We start from the raw sequence: 10,392 nt of genomic DNA on the forward strand, positions 1-10,392 counted from the left end.
AGTGCATTATGCTGTTGCATCGTTTGCGTATTAGCTCAAGCATTGTGCATTGAAGAATAACAATAAAAGTATCATGCACTTTTTTTGCCTTGCAATGCATTCACGTACTAACTTATTCAACAGTGCATAAAAGATATATGCAATGCAATCTGCGGTTGCATCGTTTGCTTATAAGCTCAAGCGTTGTGCATTGAAGAATAACAATAAAAGTGTCATGCACTTTGTTGCCTTGCAATGCATTCAAGAACTAACTCATTCAACAGTGCATTAAATATATTTGCAATGCAATCTGCTGTTGCATCGTTTGCTTATAAGCTCAAGCGTTGTGCATTGAAGAATAACAGTAAAAGTATCATGCACTTTTTTTTGCCTTGCAAATGCATTCAAGAACTAACTCATTCAACAGTGCATAAAAGATATTTGCAATGCAATCTGCTGTTGCATCGCTTTACACACGATTAAGCGCTGTGCATTGAAGAATAACAATAAAAGTATCATGCACTTTGTTTATTTGCATTGCATTCAATAACTAACTCATTCAACAGTGCATTGAAGATATTTGCAATGCAATCTGCTGTTGCATCGTTTCCTTATAAGCTCAAGCGTTGTGCATTGAAGAATAACAATAAAAGTATCATGCACTTTGTTTCTTTGCAATGCATTCAAGAACTAACTCATTCAACAGTGCATTAAAGATATTTGCAATGCAATCTTTTGTTGCATCGTTTGCTCATAAGCTCAAGCGTTGTGCATTGAAGAATAACAATAAAAGTATCATGCACTTTGTTGCCTATGCATTCAAGAACTAACTCATTCAACAGTGCATTAAAGATATTTGCAATGCAATCTGCTGTTGCATAGTTTGCTTACGAGCTCAAGCTATGTGCATTGAAGAATTAAAATACAAGTAAAATGCACTTCGTTGCATTCAAGAACTAACTCAGGCCAAAGTGCACTGAAGACATTTGCAGTGCATTATGCTGTTGCATCGTTTGCTTATTAGCTCAAGCATTGTGCATTGAAGAATAACAATAAAAGTATCATGCACTTTTTTTGCCTTGCAATGCATTCACGAACTAACTCATTCAACAGTGCATAAAAGATATTTGCAATGCAATCTGCGGTTGCATCGTTTGCTTATAGCTCAAGCGTTGTGCATTGAAGAATAACAATAAAAGTGTCATGCACTTTGTTGCCTTGCAATGCATTCAAGAACTAACTCATTCAACAGTGCATTAAAGATATTTGCAATGCAATCTGCTGTTGCATCGTTTGCTTATAAGCTCAAGCGTTGTGCATTGAAGAATAACAGTAAAAGTATCATGCACTTTTATTTGCCTTGCAATGCATTCAAGAACTAACTCATTCAACAATGCATAAAAGATATTTGCAATGCAATCTGCTGTTGCATCGTTTGCTTATAAGCTCAAGCGTTGTGCATTGAAGAATAACACTAAAAGTATCATGCACTTTGTTGCCTTTCAATGCATTCAAGAACTAACTTAATAAAAAGTGCACTGAAGATATTTGCAATGCAATCTGCTGTTGCATCGCTTGCTTATACGCTCAAGCGTTGTGCATTGAAGAATAACAATACAATTATCATGCACTTTGTTGCCTTGCAATGCATTCAAGAACTAACTTAATAAAAAGTGCACTGAAGATATTTGCAATGCAATCTGCTGTTGCATCGTTTCCTTATAAGCTCAAGCGTTGTGCATTGAAGAATAACAATAAAAGTATCATGCACTTTGTTTCTTTGCAATGCATTCAAGAACTAACTCATTCAACAGTGCATTAAAGATATTTGCAATGCAATCTGCTGTTGCATTGTTTGCTTATAAGCTCAAGCGTTGTGCATTGAAGAATAACAATAAAACTATCATGCACTTGTTGCCTTTCAATGCATTCAAGAACTAACTCATTCAACAGTGCATTAAAGATATTTGCAATGCAATCTGCTGTTGCATCGCTTTACACACACGATTAAGCGCTGTGCATTGAAGAATAACAATAAGAGTATCATGCACTTTGTTTCTTTGCAATGCATTCAAGAACTAACTCCTTCAACAGTGCATTAAAGATATTTTTAATGCAATCTGCTGTTGCATCGTTTGCTTATAAGCTCAAGCGTTGTGCATTGAAGAATAACAATAAAACTATCATGCACTTGTTGCCTTTCAGTGCATTCAAGAACTAACTCATTCAACAGTGCATTAAAGATATTTGCAATGCAATCTGCTGTTGCATCGTTTGCTTATAAGCTCAAGCGTTGTGCATTGAAGAATAACACTAAAAGTATCATGCACTTTGTTGCCTTTCAATGCATTCAAGAACTAACTTAATAAAAAGTGCACTGAAGATATTTGCAATGCAATCTGCTGTTGCATCGCTTGCTTATACGCTCAAGCGTTGTGCATTGAAGAATAACAATACAATTATCATGCACTCTGTTGCCTTGCAATGCATTCAAGAACTAACTTAATAAAAAGTGCACTGAAGATATTTGCAATGCAATCTGCTGTTGCATCGTTTGCTTATGAGCTCAAGCGTTTTGCATTGAAGAATAACAATAAAGGTATCATGCACTTTGTTGCCTTGCAATGCATTCAAGAACTAACTCATTCAAAAGTGCATTAAAGATATTTGCAATGCAATCTCCTCTTCCATCTTTTGCTTATAAGCTCAAGCGGTGTGCATTGAAGAATAACAATAAAAATATCATGCACTTTGTTGCCTATGCATTCAAGAACTAACTCATTCAACAGTGCATTAAAGATATTTGCAATGCAATCTGCTGTTGCATCGTTTCCTTATAAGCTCAAGCGTTGTGCATTGAAGAATAACAATAAAAGTGTCATGCACTGTTTCTTTGCAATGCATTCCATAACTAACTCATTCAACAGTGCATTAAAGATATTTGCAATGTAATCTTTTGTTGCATCGTTTGCTCATAAGCTCAAGCGTTGTGCATTTAAGAATTACAATAAAAGTATCATGCACTTTGTTGCCTATGCATTCAAGAACTAACTCATTCAACAGTGCATTAAAGATATTTGCAATGCAATCTGCTGTTGCATAGTTTGCTTACGAGCTCAAGCGATGTGCATTGAAGAATAACAATACAAGTAAAATGCACTTCGTTGCATTCAAGAACTAACTCAGGCCAAAGTGCACTGAAGACATTTGCAGTGCATTATGCTGTTGCATCGTTTGCGTATTAGCTCAAGCATTGTGCATTGAAGAATAACAATAAAAGTATCATGCACTTTTTTTGCCTTGCAATGCATTCACGTACTAACTTATTCAACAGTGCATAAAATATATATGCAATGCAATCTGCGGTTGCATCGTTTGCTTATAAGCTCAAGCGTTGTGCATTGAAGAATAACAATAAAAGTGTCATGCACTTTGTTGCCTTGCAATGCATTCAAGAACTAACTCATTCAACAGTGCATTAAAGATATTTGCAATGCAATCTGCTGTTGCATCGTTTGCTTATAAGCTCAAGCGTTGTGCATTGAAGAATAACAGTAAAAGTATCATGCACTTTTTTTTGCCTTGCAAATGCATTCAAGAACTAACTCATTCAACAGTGCATAAAAGATATTTGCAATGCAATCTGCTGTTGCATCGCTTTACACACGATTAAGCGCTGTGCATTGAAGAATAACAATAAAAGTATCATGCACTTTGTTTATTTGCATTGCATTCAATAACTAACTCATTCAACAGTGCATTGAAGATATTTGCAATGCAATCTGCTGTTGCATCGTTTCCTTATAAGCTCAAGCGTTGTGCATTGAAGAATAACAATAAAAGTATCATGCACTTTGTTTCTTTGCAATGCATTCAAGAACTAACTCATTCAACAGTGCATTAAAGATATTTGCAATGCAATCTGCGTTGCATTGTTTGTTTATAAGCTCAATCGTTGTGCATTGAAGAATAACAATAAAACTATCATGCACTTGTTGCCTTTCAATTCATTCAAGAACTAACTCATTCAACAGTGCATTAAAGATATTTGCAATGCAATCTGCTGTTGCATCGTTTGCTTATAAGCTCAAGCGTTGTGCATTGAAGAATAACAATAAAACTATCATGCACTTGTTGCCTTTCAATGCATTCAAGAACTAACTCATTCAACAGTGCATTAAAGATATTTGCAATGCAATCTGCTGTTGCATTGCTTTACACATACGATTAAGCGCTGTGCATTGAAGAATAACAATAAGAGATCATGCACTTTGTTTCTTTGCAATGCATCGAAGAAGTAACTCATTCAACAGTGCATTAAAGATATTTTTAATGCAATCTGCTGTTGCATCGTTTGCTTATAAGCTCAAGCGTTGTGCATTGAAGAATAACAATAAAACTATCATGCACTTGTTGCCTTTCAATGCATTCAAGAACTAACTCATTCAACAGTGCATTAAAGATATTTGCAATGCAATCTGCTGTTGCATCGTTTGCTTATAAGCTCAAGCGTTGTGCATTGAAGAATAACAATAAAAGTATCATGCACTTTGTTGCCTTTCAATGCATTCAAGAACTAACTTAATAAAAAGTGCACTGAAGATATTTGCAATGCAATCTGCTGTTGCATCGCTTGCTTATACGCTCAAGCGTTTTGCATTGAAGAATAACAATAAAAGTATCATGCACTTTGTTGCCTTGCAATGATTTCAAGAACTAACTCATTCAACAGTGCATAAAAGATATTTGCAATGCAATCTGCGGTTGCATCGTTTGCTTATAAGCTCAAGCGTTGTGCATTGAAGAATAACAATAAAAATATCATGCACTTTGTTGCCTATGCATTCAAGAACTAACTTAATAAAAAGTGCACTGAAGATATTTGCAATGCAATCTGCGGTTGTATCGTTTTCTTATTCGCTCAAGCGTTGTGCATTGAAGAATAACAATAAAAGTATCATGCACTTTGTTTCTTTGCAATGCATTCAAGAACTAACTCATTCAACAGTGCATTAAAGATATTTGCAATGCAATCTGCTGTTGCATAGTTTGCTTATGAGCTCAAGCGATGTGCATTGAAGAATAACAATACAAGTAAAATGCACTTCTTTGCATTCAAGAACTAACTCAGGCCAAAGTGCACTGAAGACATTTGCAGTGCATTATGCTGTTGCATCGTTTGCTTATTAGCTCAAGCATTGTGCATTGAAGAATAACAATAAAAGTATCATGCACTTTTTTTGCCTTGCAATGCATTCAAGAACTAACTCATTCAACAGTGCATAAAAGATATTTGCAATGCAATCTGCGGTTGCATCGTTTGCTTATAAGCTCAAGCGTTGTGCATTGAAGAATAACAGTAAAAGTATCATGCACTTTTTTTGCCTTGCAATGCATTCAAGAACTAACTCATTCAACAGTGCATAAAAGATATTTGCAATGCAATCTGCTGTTGCATCGCTTTACACATACGATTAAGCGCTGTGCATTGAAGAATAACAATAAAAGTATCATGCACTTTGTTTCTTTGCAATGCATTCAATAACTAACTCATTCAACAGTGCATTGAAGATATTTGCAATGCAATCTGCTGTTGCATCGCTTGCTTATACGCTCAAGCGTTGTGCATTGAAGAATAACAATAAAACTATCAAGCACTTGTTGCCTTTCAATGCATTCAAGAACTAACTCATTCAACAGTGCATTAAAGATATTTGCAATGCAATCTGCTGTTGCATCGTTTGCTTATAAGCTCAAGCGTTGTGCATTGAAGAATAACAATAAAACTATCATGCACTTTGTTTCTTTGCAATGCATTCAAGAACTAACTCATTCAACAGTATATTAAAGATATTTGCAATGCAATCTTTTGTTGCTTCGTTTGCTCATAAGCTAAAGCGTTGTGCATTGAAGAATAACAATAAAAGTATCATGCACTTTGTTGCCTATGCATTCAAGAACTAACTCATTCAACAGTGCATTAAAGATATTTGCAATGCAATCTGCTGTTGCATCGTTTGCTTATAAACTCAAGCGTTGTGCATTGAAGAATAACAGTAAAAGTATCATGCACTTTTTTTTGCCTTGCAATGCATTCAAGAACTAACTCATTCAACAGTGCATAAAAGATATTTGCAATGCAATCTGCTGTTGCATCGTTTTACACATACGATTAAGCGCTGTGCATTGAAGAATAACATAAAAGTATCATGCACTTTGTTTCTTTGCAAATGCATTCAATAACTAACTCATTCAACAGTGCATTGAAGATATTTTTAATGCAATCTGCTGTTGCATCGTTTGCTTATACGCTCAAGCGTTGTGCATTGAAGAATAACAATAAAAGTATCATGCACTTTTTTTGCCTTGCAATGCATTCAAAAACTAACTCATTCAACAGTGCATTAAAGATATTTGCAATGCAATCTGCTGTTGCATCGTTTGCTTATAAGCTCAAGCGTTGTGCATTGAAGAATAACAATAAAAGTATCATGCACTTTGTTGCCTTTCAATGCATTCAAGAACTAACTCATTCAACAGTGCATTAAAGATATTTGCAATGCAATCTGCTGTTGCATCGTTTGCTTATAAGCTCAAACGTTGTGCATTGAAGAATAACATTAAAAGTATCATGCACTTTGTTGCCTTGCGAGGCATTTAAAATCGAACTAAATCCGAAGTCCTTTAAAGATATTTGTAATGCAATCTGCTGTTGCATAGCTTGCACATACGATTAAGCGCTGTGTATGAACGAATAACAATTAAAGTGACATGCACTTTGTTGAATTGCAATGCATTCAAGAACTAACTTATGCTAAAGTGTATATAAGTAACCTATTCAGTTGTTTTTTGAAGGGAAATTATTTTATCAGATGTTGCAAATGCATAAGAAAATTTTATTCCAATGTGCAAAAGAACCTATCATATGTGCTCATTGTACATGAAGAATAACATAAGGAATATGCACTTTGGTTGCCTTGCAGTATTCAAGAACTAACTCAATCCAAAATGTGTGAAAGATATTTGCAAGGTATTCTGCTGTTTCATTGCATTGCTCACGTTCAAGCGTTGTGCATTAAATAAAAACATATGAGGAATATAAACAAGAACTAGCTCATTCTGATATAACTAACTCGTTCAGTTGTTTACTGAAGAGTAATCATTTTATCAGCTGTTGCAATGCAAAAGTTGTATTGCATCTATATAACAGTAGATGTTATATTAGCCATATAGATATACAGATCAGGCCATTGAACTTATTTCTGGTCAAAGGGTTTCTGGTTTTAAACTATATAAACTTAGAGACTCCTGATGTTAAATCAGCCATTCAGAATTCCATATTTGACCTACTGAACATATTTTTGGCCAAAGAGTCCTCATCTTGATTTCTCTATACATACTCATTGACTCATTCTGATGCTTCATAAGCCATATATGGCCATATCTGACCTATTGAACTTATTTCCAGTTAAAGGGTCCGAAAAAGTTTAAAAAATATATAGACTACTTTTGATGAAAAATCTGCCATACAGAGTCTTTGAAATCTGTATACAGAGGTCACTTTTTGACTTAATGTACATATTCCTGGCCAAAGAGTTACCTGAACATTAACTTGCTATTCATAAAGATTGACTTGTTGTGATGTTATATTAGCCATACAGAAGTCCATATTTGACTCAAGGAAAATATTTTTGGCCAAAAAATCCTCAATCTTGAACTTTCCATACATACTCATAGACAACTTCTGATGCTTCATTAGCCATATTTAAGTCCATTTAGAAGTCCATATCTTGACGGATTGAACTTATTTCTGGTCAAATGGTCCTAATTGGTTTTAAACTATATAAACTTAGAGACTCCTGATGTTAAATCAGCCATTCAGAATTCCATATTTGACCTAATGAACATATTTTTGGCCAAAGTGTCCTCAATCTTGATTTTTCTATACATACTCATTGACTCATTCTGATGCTTCATAAGCCATATATGGCCATATCTGACCTATTGAACTTATTTCTGGTTAAAGGGTCCTAAAAAAAAAATATATATATATAGACTACTTTTGATGAAAAATCTGCCATACAGAGTCTTTGAATTCTGTATACAGAGGTCACTTTTTGACTTAATGGTCATAATCCTGGCCAAAGAGTACCTGAACATTAACTTGCTATTCGTAAAGATTGACTTGTTGTGATGTTATATTAGCCATACAGAAGTCCATATTTGACACAAGGAAAATATTTCTGGCCAAAAAATCCTCAATCTTGAACTTTCCATACATACTCATAGACAACTTCTGATGCTTCATTAGCCATATTTAAGTCCATTTAGAAGTCCATATCTTGACGGATTGAACTTATTTCTGGTCAAATGGTCCTAATTGTTTTTAAACTATATAAACTTAGAGACTCCTGATGTTAAATCAGCCATTCAGAATTCCATATTTGACCTACTGAACATATTTTTGGCCAAAGAGTCCTCATCTTGATTTTTCTATACATACTCATTGACTCATTCTGATGCTTCATAAGCCATATATGGCCATATCTGACCTATTGAACTTATTTTCGGTTAAAGGGTCCTAAAAAAAAAAAAAAAAAAAATATAGACTACTTTTGATGAAAAATCTGCCATACAGAGTCTTTGAACTCTGTATACAGAGGTCACTTTTTGACTTAATGGACATATTCCTGGCCAAAGAGTTACCTGAACATTAACTTGCTATTCATAAAGATTGACTTGTTGTGATGTTATATTAGCCATACAGAAGTCCATATTTGACTCAAGGAAAATATTTTTGGCCAAAAAATCCTCAATCTTGAACTTTCCATACATACTCATAGACAACTTCTGATGCTTCATTAGCCATATTTAAGTCCATTTAGAAGTCCATATCTTGACGGATTGAACTTATTTCTGGTCAAATGGTCCTAATTGTTTTTAAACTATATAAACTTAGAGACTCCTGATGTTAAATCAGCCATTCAGAATTCCATATTTGACCTACTGAACATATTTTTGGCCAAAGAGTCCTCATCTTGATTTTTCTATACATACTCATTGACTCATTCTGATGCTTCATAAGCCATATATGGCCATATCTGACCTATTGAACTTATTTCTGGTTAAACGGTCCTAAAAAAAATAAATAAATAAAAATATAGACTACTTTTGATGAAAAATCTGCCATACAGAGTCTTTGAACTCTGTATACAGAGGTCACTTTTTGACTTAATGGTCATATTCCTGGCCAAAGAGTACCTGAACATTAACTTGCTATTCGTAAAGATTGACTTGTTGTGGTGTTATATTAGCCATACAGAAGTCCATATTTGACCCAAGGAAAATATTTCTGGCCAAAAAATCCTTAATCTTGAACTTTCCATACATACTCAGACAACTTCTGATGCTTCATTAGCCATATTTAAGTCCATTTAGAAGTCCATATCTTGACGGATTGAACTTATTTCTGGTCAAATGGTCCTAATTGTTTTTAAACTATATAAACTTAGAGACTCCTGATGTTAAATCAGCCATTCAGAATTCCATATTTGACCTACTGAACATATTTTTGGCCAAAGAGTCCTCATCTTGATTTTTCTATACATACTCATTGACTCATTCTGATGCTTCATAAGCCATATATGGCCATATCTGACCTATTGAACTTATTTCTGGTTAAACGGTCCTAAAAAAATAAAAAAAATAAAAATATAGACTACTTTTGATGAAAAATCTGCCATACAGAGTCTTTGAACTCTGTATACAGAGGTCACTTTTTGACTTAATGGACATATTCCTGGCCAAAGAGTTACCTGAACATTAACTTGCTATTCATAAAGATTGACTTGTTGTGATGTTATATTAGCCATACAGAAGTCCATATTTGACTCAAGGAAAATATTTTTTGGCCAAAAAATCCTCAATCTTGAACTTTCCATACATACTCATAGACAACTTCTGATGCTTCATTAGCCATATTTAAGTCCATTTAGAAGTCCATATCTTGACGGATTGAACTTATTTCTGGTCAAATGGTCCTAATTGGTTTTAAACTATATAAACTTAGAGACTCCTGATGTTAAATCAGCCATTCAGAATTCCATATTTGACCTACTGAACATATTTTTGGCCAAAGAGTCCTCAATCTTGAAGTTTCTATACATACTCATTGACTCATTCTGATGCTTCATGAGCCATATATGGCCATATCTGACCTATTGAACTTATTTTCGGTTAAAGGGTCCTAAAAATATATATATATATATATATATATATATATATATATATATATATAGACTACTTTTGATGAAAAATCTGCCATACAGAGTCTTTGAATTCTGTATACAGAGGTCACTTTTTGACTTAATGGTCATATTCCTGGCCAAAGAGTACCTGAACATTAACTTGCTA

This window comes from Phoxinus phoxinus (genome assembly GCF_949152265.1).
Source record: "Phoxinus phoxinus genome assembly, chromosome: 10".
Classification (NCBI taxonomy): Eukaryota; Metazoa; Chordata; class Actinopteri; order Cypriniformes; family Leuciscidae; genus Phoxinus; species Phoxinus phoxinus.